The sequence below is a fragment of the Peromyscus maniculatus genome, chromosome 13 (assembly GCF_049852395.1).
Source record: "Peromyscus maniculatus bairdii isolate BWxNUB_F1_BW_parent chromosome 13, HU_Pman_BW_mat_3.1, whole genome shotgun sequence".
Taxonomy (NCBI): Eukaryota; Metazoa; Chordata; class Mammalia; order Rodentia; family Cricetidae; genus Peromyscus; species Peromyscus maniculatus.
The window spans coordinates 44,363,590-44,379,171 of record NC_134864.1 but is presented as its reverse complement, the minus strand read 5'-3'; the positions used below and the strand labels follow the sequence as shown (position 1 = coordinate 44,379,171).

At 36.3% G+C, this 15,582-nt stretch overlaps 1 protein-coding gene across 3 annotated transcripts in view; it reads left to right on the top strand.

The window, feature by feature from the left end:
- The window catches only part of Spag16 (sperm associated antigen 16), an 841,320-nt gene that overhangs the window by 330,884 nt on the left and 494,854 nt on the right, over positions 1-15,582 (top strand). The window lies entirely within an intron of this gene.

The following is a 15,582-nucleotide window of genomic DNA, read 5'->3' as shown; positions in this document are numbered from 1 at the left end:
CCTTGAAGCCAGGGAAGTTTCAAGTAAATGCATTTATTTAAAATTGTAAAGCCCAATTTAGTCATAAACAGGAGATGTCAGTGTTCCAAGCATAGGAATGATTGATCTCATGACAATTACTGTGAAGATGAAAAACATCATGTGAAAAATGACTACTTCATCTGTTGAGATTTGAGTTTGCTGTGTTAATTTATAAAATCAGAGTAAAACATTTTCTAAATGAAAACCATGTTGCTCTAAAGTGGAGGCACTTACCCAAACAGTGTCATTTTGGGAGGTAACTGCTAACACAATGCAGGGAGAGGGCTGCTGCTCTGTTTGACATTTCCCTTAGTTTTCAGGGAAGCTCTGGATTTCTCAGCTCCATTTCTTATACCTGTTGCTTTTATGCTGTCGACTGTGGTTTGGAGAAATGCACTTGGCACTGAGAGAAGAGAAGAGAATGACTAGGCTCTGGGTATGGACCTAACACATGTTGATACTGAGAAAACAGACCAGAAAGAGGCGACAGAGAAAAGGGGAGCTGACTTTGCCTATGACTGGCTTTCATCTGAGTTATAGATTTCTGAAAAATCAAAATTTTATTTAAAATATAAACAGAACCAATGATCTATATCATCTTAGATATATTGACCTTCAAATTCAGTTTATAAAATCATGAACTAAATGTTTAACTTCATAATTTTCTAAGAGGGCCACTTGTATTTTTCCAGACAGTGTGATAAAAGTGTAATTTGTGTTTTAAAAGAGTAAAAATAATAAGCCCTCACTTCAATTTTGTAGACAAAGCAATAATGAATATTTTAAATATTTTCCTAAAAGAACCAATGTTCAATTATCTGAGAAGAATATTAAGAACACTCATGGTTTCTGGAGTTTTCAAAAAGTGAATATGTAAACTGATCATTCAGTGTTGAATTTGCTTGCTGTTCCTTTGTTGAATCATTAAGACTCTTTGTTTCTGTTTCTTTCATAATCTGAATTGTTTTCTTTATGCCATCAGGTCCTAACTCTAATGTACAAGAATATGAAAGTGTTCTGAAGATATATTAAAGGACTATATTACTTAGCCTGTCATGGTTCCTGAGGACTTATACTTTGTATTAAGCTAATAACCTTATTATAAAGTAGGTGTGACTGTCTAATACTAATGTAAGGAAAAGCAAATAAGTAACAGGAAAATAACTTAATAGTGAACACCAGGAGTCACTCTGAGTGTTTTATGATCCCTGAAGAATAGAAGAAAATATCTGATGTTTTATAATCATCATCACCATCATGGCCATCATCATAATTATAACCATTATCATTACCATCACCACTATTATCATCACGGTCACTAACTTCACCATCACTATGATCAACATCCACATCAACATCATTACTATCATCCATCATTTAAGCAATGATGAGGATAGAACTCGGGACTTGCTACATACTAGTCGAGCTCTACATCCCTGAGCTACACTTTCAGCCTTATAGTTTTCAATTAAAAGATTGTGGGGAAAGTGAAGTGCAGGGATATGAACAGTAACTGGAAGAACTAGGTATATCTGTTCTAAAGAAGAAAAGGACAGGAGTGACAGAGATACAGCTCATTAGTGAAGCACTTGTCAAGCATGTGCAAGGCCAGATGTGCTGTGAGTGTGTCAGGTTTTCCTGTTGGAAGAGTGTGAGCAGTACAGACAAGCACTCATTAGCACTGTTGCATCACATGTTGTCTTGGTAGAAAAGGGTTTTGAGATTTCCAATAGCTCTTCAGGAGCCTTCAAGAGCCCTTCCATCGATCATGATCACATTTTGTAGTTTTCTGATAGGTTCCAGCACAAGGGCTTTCAAATGTATTAAATGAAAAAAGAACCCAAATGGCACAATGCCTGTGACTCAAATGAGCTTGCTCATAGTTCAAATTATTTTTAATATTTAAAATTTCTTCCTGTAACAATGGTGGGTACAGTACCTAAAGCATAGTTAAAAGACAAGCTTCTAGACATTGTAGCAAGTTATAAATACAAGGTTACACAATAAAACAGTAATCCTTTTGAAATAATCATTAAAATATATATAAAATATTGATGGTTATTAAAATGTAGGCATTCTTCAATTTGCAATATATGTAAAATAAGTGGAGAAGGTTACAGGTTTTATGTCTGACTTGATTACTGGTTTAAAACTGCTAGCTCTTTTGTTAGTATGAAGTATTACTCATGGGTTGGCATGTATATCGCAGTGTTTTAAATGACTACAGAGAACATTGTCATATAAGAACAAACCCACCTGTGAGTGTTTGCTGTATTTCAAGTGAGAAGTAAAGTGACTCACCATGGGGCAGATTGTGTAAGGGTCACAGCTTGAGGCTTGGGTTATGTCCTTGATGCTATCTAGGAATGTATTCTTTGATTTTTGCTACCTGATTGCAAAGTATGCATCACTCAGGTAAAAATTACAATAAAGTACTTTAAGGATTTCTTGTGTAAGTAGATTGACTCAACAAAGATACTTCATGTATGATGAAGTGCTTAGTAACAAGCATGGTATCAGTAAAGATGGAAAAATGTTAGACAAAGTAATGTTGGGAAATTAAATTTATTATCATTTGTTTCCAATATTCCCCAAAGCTAGTGTTTTTCTTTATGGAAAAAAAGAAACCTCACAAGAAATTTCCACTGACATGTTTTAATTCATAAGGCAAATATTTGTCTTTTACATATTGGTAATTGCTATTTTTTGAAGGTCAATAAACTATATTGGTAATTTTAAAGCATTATGTACATTAAGTATAAGCCTAGAAATATATGATTATTTAGTTAAGGCATAAATGCTTTTTAATAGTTATAAATATGACAAAAGCTATGAAAATCATGTATAATTTAATATAAAATTACCCACCTTACTTTAATAAGTTAAAAAAATGTTTCCTCGTTTAGAAACAAAGTATTTTTAAAAGGACAAACCAAAGTGATCCGCATGTTTCTTTACTAAACAGTAGATGCTATATAGCTAATTAAGAATGCTTTCAAATGCACAGATGCATGCATTACTTTCCATATGCACTCGGATTTTTGCCGTGGTGTTTTTTCCAGTCCTTGACATCATCTCTTCCTTCTTATCTCACTTGCTCTTCAGCTCTGCACATTTGAATTATCATCTTATTATGGCAGGAAATACTTCTGATTAATTTGTTAGGTTTTTTTTGTTTGTTTGTTTGTTTTTGTTTTTTTTTTTTTTTTTTTTTTTTTTTTTTTGTTATAAATCCTGAATCTACTTTGCCATTTGGTCTTAATATGTGAGTATTGTGGACAGGAAAGGATATGCACTTTACTTCTTGAAACATGATCCTGCCATTTTATCTACACCATACCCCTCTATTCTCTTTTATATTCCCTGTCAGCCTATTTGGATAGTAGATATTCTGCATGCGTCAGAAATCATCTGACGACTTGTTTATCCCTTTAACATTATTTCCCTATATGGCATTATTTATTGTTCTTTCTCTTTATTTTATGTATATTAAGATGCCTCCCATATGTACTTCCCATCCAGCCCACTTCTCCCATTGACCTCCAAACTCATGTTGTTAGGATCCTGCTCTCACTCTTCCAGGTCTAACATCCTACATCATCAGAGGGGCGCAATTTCTGCCCTAAAAAAACCGCACACGGAGCCCCACCCCCTTTCTCTGCGGTCCTCTTTCTGTTTCCTCTCTGCTCTGCTCCTGCCATCTTTCTGTCTCTCCAGGCCTATTTTCTTTCTAATAAAGCTCTTTCTAACTCTGATAGTCATAGCCGTGGCTGGTAACTCTTCCGCCTCGCCCGCTCACCCAGCACCATTCATCCTTTCACATGTATCCAAATCCCTCCTGGAACACCGTCTCCTTTATTCTAGTATATTCCTCTCTTCATGTCCTTGAGTTGACTGAAAGGCAAGGCTAAATTTCTGCATAATGTTTCAAAACATGATAAAACTTAAGCAACCTACATTGTTATTGTAAACACAAGTGGAGGGGCCAAACTACCACAGGATTACTTAAGATGCTGACAGCTGAGCTGAGGTTGTGAAAGACAAAGAATAATATTACAAAGTATTTTGAACATTTTTCTTATGGCAGTCATAAATTCACAATTGAGCCATGTCTCAATTTATGGAGCCCTCTTCAGACTAAATATAATCTTGAGCCCACATGTTTTAACTCATAAGAAGTGCACTAATTAAATTAGTTAGAATTAAGGGTTCTTGATTTGTTAGTTGTTTTATATTGAAAGACATATGTATCTTTACACCATTAGGGTATTTTACATTTATTGTTCTACCTGTCTTAGACTAGAGAACTGCCCAAGAGTTATCACTCATACCACTAACTGGTTGTATGGCTTTGTATAATATTCTGCTAATTTGAGCAAGGGCTCACTTTTAATTTAAGTCAAAAGACCTAGAAAAATGAAAGCCCAGGCAAGGAGCATACAGCTGTTACATCAATGAAGTAAGGAGTCAGGTATTTTGACAGTTATGAGCAATACTGTTTCATGAATATGAACTTTGAAACCCAGTACCTACTTACTATGCAGTAAATATTGTTCTAAGCACTTGATTACAACTAGCATTAACCAACCTAGTCCTGTAAGTAATGGACACAGAAATCAATGGGGATATAAGGACACACAAACAAATACACAGAATGATTTTAAGAATGATAAGTGTTGTAAAGTTGCAGAAGTTTGAGAATGGCATTATTCTGTAGGGAAATGTATTGGGATAATTTGAAGATTATTTTAACATTCTGATGACTAAGCTGAGGTTGTGAACATTAAGAGGTCACCCTGGTGAAAGGCTTTGTAGGCAAACATTCTAGGCACATCAACAAAACATGAAAAGACTCCAAGGACTAGCTAGAAAAGAATAGTACTCAGAGTGTTGCAATTGAAACAAACCACATGGTCTGCTTATCCAAAGAGAAAGAAGTGAAGATTTTCAAAAGTAAAGCTTTGGATATATTATTAAGATGCCTTTTGTATCAATAATAGGAGTGTAGATCTAGGCTAGCAGGCTGTCTCATAGAGGATCTACAGTAAGCAAAGGTTTACGTCCTACAGTAAGACAAATAGGACAGACCTAAGAAACTAAAGGGGACAAGGTCCAAGGTTTTGGTATTTTTTGAAGATTTCGCAACACATATGTGTGTGTGTGTGTGTGTGTGTGTGTGTGTGTGTGTGTGTGTGTGTGTGTGTTTAGATGGATAGAGACATAGACACACACAGAGGGGGCATTAAGGAATAAGATACAGAATAAGATCAAAGGCCGAAAACAAAGAAGTTAATGAAACCTAGGAATATGACTAATGATATAAGACACTGGCTGGAGTGTCAGAACTTAGCATGCCAAATGCATTATCCTATCACTCCTGTATGCTGCTCTTCAAGAAATCAGGAGAAATTTCAGCACAGCATGAATCATTGGTAAAGACTTGATAAGTAAAATTAGAATCTTACTTGGTTGGAATTAGAAAGATAGAGCTTTAAAGGGGCCTTTTGTTTGATCATTCTCCAGAAGGCCCTAGCATTTACCTGCTCAACATGCCTGTTTTATTTTATTTATTTTTTAATTATTTTATATATTTTGTATACATTGATGTTTTGCACATATGTGTATGTGTGTGGGGGGGATGTTGGATCCCTTAGAACTGGAGTTACAGACAGTTGTAAGCTGCCATGTGGGTGCTGAGAATTGAACCTGGGTCCTCTGGAAGAGCAACCAGTGCTCGTAATCACTGAGCCATCTCTCTAGCCTGGACTGTTTTATTTTCATGGAAGAGCTCTTATTCATACTACTGTGGACATTGTTATAGCAAGCATGAAAATGACATCATTTTTTTTGGATTTGCTATTCTGGCCAATTACTAGGATATCTCCACAAATCTTGGTGTATTCAAATTTAGGAAACAAATGTGTGGAGTTGAGAAATTATTTGGTTCACGTTGGCTAAGGGAAGAAGCCACTTTTTTAGTTAGTAGATGAGTTTCAGAACCTAACTGAAGGTCAGACAATAAAGCCTGTCTTAGCAAGCTCAGTGTATATTTATCCCAGAGTTAGATTCTAAGATCAAGAATTTAAAATGTTGACTCTAATAAAATGATGCCTTTGGGTGGGAAGAGATTTTATCTAAGGCCACAGAAATTAAGTGATCATATGAAAGTTTAGGTGTTTGATGTTGAAAGTAGATGGGAAAAGAGAAATTATTTAAGTAAATAATGTTCTCTGTAAAGCACAGAGTTAGGTCATTTGCTGAGGAGAGAGAGTTGTATTGAGCTTGAGGGCCATCACAGAGGCTGAAAACTCTCATGAAAGATGTGAAGAAAGCCAAGAAGCAGCAAAATTGTTGTTAAGAAATGAGAAGGTCCTTCTTGATGAGATTTTATTGAGGGAAAGGAAGAACTACCAATATGTTTATATATTGTATGTGTTTACAGGTATGTACAAATGTTTTCCTGTAGCAGTGTTTAATGTTTATAGAAATTATGCAGGTAGCTATGGAAAGGGCCCATATGTGAGTATTCTTCTAAGAGTATGTGTGGTGGTTTGAACAAGAATGATGCCCATGGGCTCATATATTTGAATGTTTCATCACCAGCGAGTGGCACTGTTTAAAAGGATTAGAAGGATTGGGTGGTGTTTCCTTGCTAGAGTAGGTACGGTGTTGTTGTAGGAAGTGAGTCACTGGGGGTGGGCTTTGAGGTTTCAAATGCCTATGGCAGGCCCCAATTCTCCTCCTGCTGCTGTGGATAAGGATGTAGTTCTCAGCTACTGCTCCAGTCCCTGCCTGCATGCCACAATGCTCCCATCCGTGATGATAATGGACTAAACCTCTGAATCTTTAAGCAAGCCCTCAATTAAAGGCTTTGTTTCACAAGACTGCTGTGACCACGGTGTCTCTTCACAGGAACAGAACAGTGTCTAAGACAGTATGTAATAGATGGATGGGATCTAGGATAATCAATGATGTAGTGTGATATTAGTTCATATGGTGCACACATTCCACGGCATGGGCACTCATTCTGGCCAAGGGGAAAGGTTCACTGGAGGCTTAACATTCTCTCTGTTTTAGGAGACACCTATGTCCTAAGAATGTGGTGAATGTCAAAAGACTAGGTGCTTGGAAGTTTTTGTCAGACTAAGGAGTACTGATGTTCTCATTGTTTAGTAAAGCTGGTTAAATCAAAGTTAGAATGCAGTGCCATGTAGCTGGAGTTTCTCCAGTCCTGCCTGGGCCCTGCAGTCCTGTGGACTGCTTATAAAATAATCACACAGAGGCTTAATCTTATTTATAACTGCTCAGCCATTAGCACAGGCTAACTACTTACTAGCTCTTACACTTAAACTCATCCCATTTCTGTTAATCTATGTCACCACATGATCCATGGCTTCATCTGCATGCCGTTACATGCTGCTCCCTGGACAGCAGGCTGACGTCTCCTGACTCAGCTTTCCTCCCCCCACAATTATCCTTGTCTGCTTATTCTGCCTATACTTCCTGCCTGGCTATTGGCCAATCAACATTTTATTAAACCAGTGTACAAAAGCATTATCCCATAGCAAAAGATGGCTGTGATTCAGAAGCATTCTGACTGCAGCCAGGATTGAGGTGAGATTTGAAATTGAGCTGGTCCTCATTAAGGGCTTGGTCTGTATAAAACAGGGAGAAAGCAAGAGTGATGATGAATTCAAGACTTGTTATGTTGACTTTTATTACATTGGAAAAGTAAATAGAAGCTTTTGCATATAATTTAGGAATAATTAAAATGTGCATTGATATTCAACTTCTATGGTCTTGCTTTTCAAACAAAGACTTTGTTCTTGGTTTAATATTATGAGTGTTAAGATTTGTAGTGCTGAGTGTAACCCTTAGAAGCGCAAATTTTCTTTCATTTACTAATGACTCTGATTAGGGTGCACCTTTCCTAAAGGATGAGTAGATTCAATAACAAATATACCATAAGCATTGTTAGGTTATGACAGATAAAGCATACTGACATGTGTGTTTATTTGTCCTTGTTTTTCTTCAGTTTACAAATGAGTTTATAAAAATGATTATAAAACCATTAACTCATATTATTATGAATATGCATCATATGTGTGCTTCTTTATATATTGTTGAAGATAGTAGAGAGCTTGCAAGATTGTTAAGAGGGTCAGCTGTCTCACTGGATGGCAAGATGGGAGTTGGCTCTTTGCATTTCCCTTTTTTTTATCCCTTGCCATCTTTCTGAACCCTATACATTCAACTGCCAACAGTGCAATAATACAGAGGAACACCAAACAGAGAAACAAAACAAGCAAATGTGTTAAGTGGGTTATTCTGAAAAAGAACAAGGAGCAGATGTTCCACTTCTCTGGTGGACAGTGAATCTGATCCTCCCAACCATGACATTTAATTAGGTGGTTGTTTAGGACAGAAATGATTTTCTCTGATAATTCATAGTTCCTTTTCTCCTGTTATAAGTACTGAGTGTTGCAACTGACAGGCAGCCTTAATGACGTAGGTGATGAATTCAAACAATGAGGAGCCAGTACTAGAACTACCTGGAGGTAGTTGGATGACATGGGTCAACAAGCCTTGAGAGGTGAGAGTGTAAGTAGTGGTTAATGGGGATGGTGAAGAGAACTGGGCAGAGGTTGAATCTGTCATGCAGAGAACATGCAGTTGTTTTGGGAACCCATTCAATGAATTCTGTTTTTTGAGAAATCCTCAGGACAAGGCAGGGGCACAGCATGAGGAAAACTTCAGCCTTGGCATGATAGCAGGGCACATGGAAAAGGCAGATGGACCAGATGACAAGAACAAAGATGTAATAACATGGCGAGATGTCTATTGGTCAAACTGAGACTCAAAAATAGAGCAAAGTTGCAAAGCCCATATGATAATGAGTTGTCTATGCAGATGAAAGGCATGCTTGGCCAAGAAGACAATGTCTGTTCAATGATCTGGGATTAAATGCAGCTGGGACTAACTAAGTCCCAGTGCTGGATAAATGAGAGTGCCAATCCTAGTGAGCCATCACTACCAAATCCTCCTTCTGAAATGTCATCCCATGCCTGTTAATGTGCACAATCGTTACAAAGTCAATTAACACAAAAGAATGCTCGATGGAATCAACATATTCATTTTGCTGATGATTTCTTAGATATAGACAATAAATGGGGAAAAAGGAGATTAATTGGACCTTACAAAATTAAAATTCTTTGCACTTTACCCAATAAATATTCACAATTGCTATGTGCCAAGTAGAAATACAGATATATTTTTTAAAGTATAATTAGAGTTGAGTTTAAAGGAAGTTGATTAGGTGTTTACCTCTAAAGAGATGTGTGTTTGCTTGGGGAAATGAGAAGGTGTAACAGCACATTGAACCTGAAGAAGAGGTTGCAGTTTTTAGCACAATTTAACATAAGATATGCTTGACTTTAAACTTTTTTTTTCTTTCCTTGCATTTAGAACATTTGGTATTCAAGTGACTTTAGTGCAGCTTAGTCTAATAATGAGTACTTGGTTCATTCATTCATTCATTCATTCACTCATTCACAGAAATTATCCTGGGGCGGGAAGATTGCAGCAAGTTTATATTCATCCTGGACTACAACCCCTGCTGCCACAAAAAAAAAAAAAGAAAAGAAATTGTTTCTAGCCTTTGATACATTGTTGTACATTACCAACTTCTTGAATTACAAATATAAAAGAAGGCCATTAAATTTCTACATTTAGGCAAAAAGGATGGGGTTATTTAAAGATTGGAATATTGGTTCTTTGATATATACTGTCAAATTGGATAATCAAAAAAAATGTTTTAAAATTTCCTTTGAAAATTCTGTTTCACTTTAAAAATAGGCAGCTGAGAAGAATGTCACTCCAACCCTAAAGATGAGAACAAATGAAGTATAAAATCATAACTTTTGTGAGTTCATCAGAGAACTGAAGTCCTGAGACACCAAGTAAACAGAATTCTGAAAGGTGATATAGCCTCAGGAGAAACAGATCACACAGAGCGACAAAGGAGACAAAGGATGGGAGAAAGGAAAGTGTCAGAATAGTTCAGAAGAAAAAAGAGGCCATGGAACCGTTTCCATCCAAATATGGTGTCTTAGGGGTACTATCGCTGTGATGAAACAATCATGACCCAAGCAATGTGTAGAAGGTTCGTTCACTTACACTTCCTCATCACAGTTCATCATCAAAGGAAGTCAGGACAGAAACTCAAGCAGGACAGGAGCCTGGATACAGGACATGATGCAAAGGCCATGGAGTGCTGCTGCTTCCTGGCTTACTCTCCATGATTTGCTCAGCCTGCTTTTTTTTACAGCACCGAGGACCACCACCCCAGGGATGGCACCACCCATAATGGGCTGGGCCCTCCCCCATCAATCACTAGTTAAGAAAATACTCCCTACAGGCTTAACTACAGCCAGATCATCTTATAGAGGCACTTTCTTAACTGAGGTCCCCTCCTCTTGAATGCTTTTAGCTGTGGCAAGTTGACATAAAATGACGAAGCACACAAGAATCTAGAGGCAGGTCAGAATCTAGCTGGGTGTGCAGCAGGGGAGGCATCATAAGAGAGAAGGAGTAGTGGCAGGCAGGGGGTGGGGGGGTTGCTGGGGATCTCAGTGGTCTCCCTTCATGGCCTGGGCAGAAATCCCGTTTCCCACAAGCCTATCTCATTGAAGCAAGTGTTGTATTTTGCTAGAGAGAAGAAGGAAACCCTCCTGTCCTCTGCTTTCAGTTAATGCCCAATAGCTGCTGGAGGACATGCAGACACAAAATCAGCTGGCCAATCAGAGAGGAGCAACAAAGGTCCCTGAGTTCCACATCCCCACACCGATCACTACTAGAACAGCCAGATATTCTGCCACCGAAAAAGCCATGGTAATACTTCCAAACATGAGATGGCATGACCAGCCTGGGTTTAGCAACTATGAATGGGGACAAAATGCATTCTGGGAATTCAAGACACTGACGTTCAGTTGCACTAATCTGTCTACCATTGGGGTTTAAGGGAACTCAGTTGCATTGCATTATTTTAGGGGGAACTGAATCACAGTCTTGTCAGTCAGTCTGGCAGGAGACACATTCTATTGATATTACAATCTTGAACCCCAAATCTCCAGGTGGGAAACTTAGGGGAGGCTCTTAGTCTACATTGCAGTGGCTGGATTGGCTCACTGGGGAGTAGTTGTGCTCTTTAGGCCTTCAACTGGTTCGATAGGAACCATCCAATTACAGGGACAACTTGTGCTATTAACTGTCAGCTGATTTCAGACTTAACATCTAAAACTGAATTTCCAAAACAACATCCATGCATGTATTTGACCAAACTACTGGACAACATAACCTATTGAGGCCAACACAAAATTAACTATCAGAGTGAGTGTCAGAAAAAGGACCATGAGCAGTTAAAAATAAAGACTGGGAAAGGAGCCCATTCCTCCAAGGAACAGCAGTCCTAGGCATATAAGCCTAAATGCTTAGAGCAGGAGACTTGAACGATTCTCTGTGTACCAGCAGAACACGTAAACAGAGGACAAATTATAAACATTTGGATAGTGCTATCAACCATTTTTGCCTAATTAACATGTTGAGGACACACCAATCAAAAATTGAAGAATCAAGATTTTCTGGAAAAGCAAGCTTCATAAATTTGAGCAGATTTAACACCTGATAGAGGTGTCATTGTATTTGCGTCCTGAGAGCATCATACTGAGTTACAAGATAGCTCCAAATGGCTGTGCACTTACTGCTTCAGTTGTACGACACTCTGCTAAAGGAAAGATGATGGAAACAGAAAACAGATGCCAAGCTGACAGTAGTTGGATTTGCAGGGTTAGTAAGTGACTGCAGAACATATAGAGAATTTGGAGGATTATAGAAATGTTCTATATTATGACATTGCTGTGGTGGCTACAGGAATGTCTGTATTTGTTAAAAACAAATCAAATTATTATCAAGCATTGTTTTTATTCTTAGATAATCCATATCAAAATAAAGTAATTAGAAAAATAATTTGAGGTAAAAGTGTTCAATTATTGATTTTGTGAGTGTGTGAATGGATTCACAAGCCTCATGAAGATAATTTAAAAGCAGAAATGAGCCCATTTACATGGAATAACATTTTAATGGGAAATATTTTCACCTTATCTATGCTTATGAATTCTTTAGTCAATTTATTGGTGAAAGAACTCAGAGGACCAGAGTGACTGTCTTGACAGCTTTTCTAAAATTGAATACTTGAAACATCCTTATTTGGGTTTTTAAGAGACATTTTAAAATGTAAAATCTTGTTTTGCTGAATGTGAAATGTGAGAAATGTCTGAAATATGATATTATTTACTTTGTACTAATATTTATTTGTTGTGTATTTAATTTAATTACTGAAATAAGTATAATAAAGACTTCTAAATAAATTGTTCTAACTTTTGCTCCATATGCTATCATATATAAAGAATTATAGCTTTATAAAATGATTGTGAATTGTACATTTAATTATTAAATGTTCCTGTAACCAAATATAATAGCCTCCTTAATATAATTGCTAATTATGCAAAAATAATAATAGCTTTAATGTTATTTTGTTTTTAATTTGATTTATGACTTTATTTTGTAAATGATTATTAAGTGTGTGCTACATTTTCTTACTGGACAAGAAAATAATAAAAAATAGAAATAAACAAATATAAGTAATTTTTGTCTGCCTTCTTGCAAATATTTACTAATTTTTATTTGGAACATTCTTGTATTGTGTCTATCAAATAAAGCTATAAATAAAACACAAAGTACTACTGGAAACACAATCAACAAAAATATAAGAGCATAAAATGACTGCAATTCTATACCTTTAATAATAACTTTAAATATTATTAGTCTCAACTTTCATATTAAAAGACGCTGCCTGGGTGAATGGCTCAAGAAACAAAACCTGTATTTATGATGTCTATGAACAACTCAGCTTTACAGATAGGCACCACCTTAGTGAGAAAGGATGGATAAAAGTGCTTCAATCAAATGAGACCAGGAAGCAAACATGTATTTCTATCCTACTATCTGACAAACAAAATTCAAAGATGAAGAGCACTGCATTCAAATCACGGGAACAATTAACCAAGAAGGCACAAACTATCCTAAACAATCATGCACCAAACTGTGGTACACCCAATTTTATAAAAAGTGTACTATTGGAATTAAAGACACAAGTTAACATCAGCCCATGACTAGTAGGTGATTTCATTACGTTCTCCATTAGACAGGTCATCTGGGGAAAAAGGTAAGTGGCTCACAGGAGCTGCTCTATAAGAGATCTCATCCTGGGACACAAAACAAATCTTAACCAATCCAGACACACTGAAGTAACTTGACATATCCCATCTGATCATAATTCAATAAAAATGAAAATTGACATCAAGCACATCTCTAATAAATACATACTCACGGAGATTAAACAACTCAGCACTGTATGATAAGTGGGTCAAAGAAATTTCTTAAAAATTCTGTAACTAAATGGAAATGAAAACACAGCACAATGAGACCTCTTGGCTATACCAAAAACAATCCTACTTCCAGTTCTAAGTGCTTTTATTAAAAATTGTAAGGGACAAAATAAGATACAACAAGACTTGGAGACGTGCTCTTTTTTGAAGAGGCAACAGAGGGGGAGTAGATCTGAGGGAGAGAGGAGATGTGACTAGGGGCTTCTGAGTTGGGAGGAGTAGAGGGAAGGGAAATTGTGGTCTGGATGTGCTCTATGAGAGAAGAATCTATTTTCAATAAAAAAATAAATAAAATCATAAGGGAAACAAATAAATGACTTAATGATACAACTCAAGGTTTTAGAAATACAAAAACAAATCAAACCCAAATCCCATAGATGGTAAGACATAATGAAATTTAGAGCAGAAATTAATGAAGTAGAAACAAAGAAAACATATGAGGAATAAGTAGATCTAAGAGCTGGTTCTTTGAAAAGATTAACAAGATAAACAACACAAGAACTAGACAAAAGAAAGGGAAAGATGACCCAAATGAACAGAATCAGCAATGAACATGGGAACGTCATGACATACACCAAAGAAATTCTGAATATTCTAAAAAATATTTTAAAAACTTTTGCTCTGATAAGTTGGAAATTTAAAAGGAAGGATGAATTTCTACATTCACCCAAACCACCAAAATTAAGAAGAGATGAACAACCTAAACAAACCTATATCAAATGAGGCTTTGGAAACAGGGATAAAAAGCTTCCAACTAAAAAAAGTTCAGAACCAGATGGATTTATAGCAGAATGCTACCAGGCTTTCAAATAAGATCTACATCCAATTCTTAAATTATTTTAAAAATGGAAACAAACAGAGTGTACTCCTAAACTCTTCCTATGAAGTTGATATCACTCTCATACCAAAACCAGGTAAAATTAATAAACAAATAAACCAAACCAAACAAACAAACAAAAACTACAGGCCAGTATCAAGTACTTGCAAACAGAATATGGATGTTCATTAAAAGTGTTGTATACCTTGGCCAAGTTTGCTTTGTCCCAGAGAGACTTGAACATATGCAAGATAATAAATGTAATATCACATAAATAGAATTATAGATAGAAAACAGATGCATTTTATTGTGTCTTTTTCTCACTTTATGAATTATATTTATAAGATATTTAACTCCCTTATGTGCAGTCTTCTGTCATATTATCTTGTATTTTTAGTTTTACAATCTTATCCAAAATATTGACTATAGCTTCTAACAGCTTTATCACTTTACACATGGTTTTTACTAATTAAATTTAATTAAAATATAACTACATCATCCCCCTAGCCTTTCTCTAGCCCCTTGTATGATTCCCTTTTTTCTTTATTATATATATATGCATATTTTATAATACATCTGAATAAACATACAAATCTAACTTGCTGAACCCTCTTAGTGTTGCTTATATATGCATGTTTCTAAGGCTGACCATTTTGCATTGAATAACCAGTCAGTGGGCCAGTCCCTGGGAAAAACTAATTCTCCCTTTTCAGTAGTCCATAACTGCTTGTAGACCTTCATCTATAGGTGGGGTCCTGTACGGTTTCCCCCATACACATTGGCACATCACCTGATATTGTCATTGTTCAAGCATTTGTTTAGGCAGCCACACTGGGGCTATTTCAGGATTTTAGCTCCCCTGTCATGGCTTAGTGGGAGTGGGGGTATATCACACCAAGTAGTGTAGTTTTCATTTAAAAAATATGTTTTCATATTTTTTACGTGTATTTGATGTAATTTTAGGTAAACATGTCTTAAAATGTATTTTATTATTAGTTTGTGTGTGTATTTACATTCACTCATGTGTATTTTATATATATGTGAATATGAATATATGTGTGCAATATAACTCTTTAAGACATGGTTCTTCCCTCTCCATGGGTTCTGGGGACTGAATTAGATGCAAGTGCTTTTACGGGTTGAAACATTTCATTGTCTGTATGTTATCTATTTTTGACAATTACACACATATATAGATTATATATGGTATTATCACTTCCCGTTATCCTGCCATCCCCC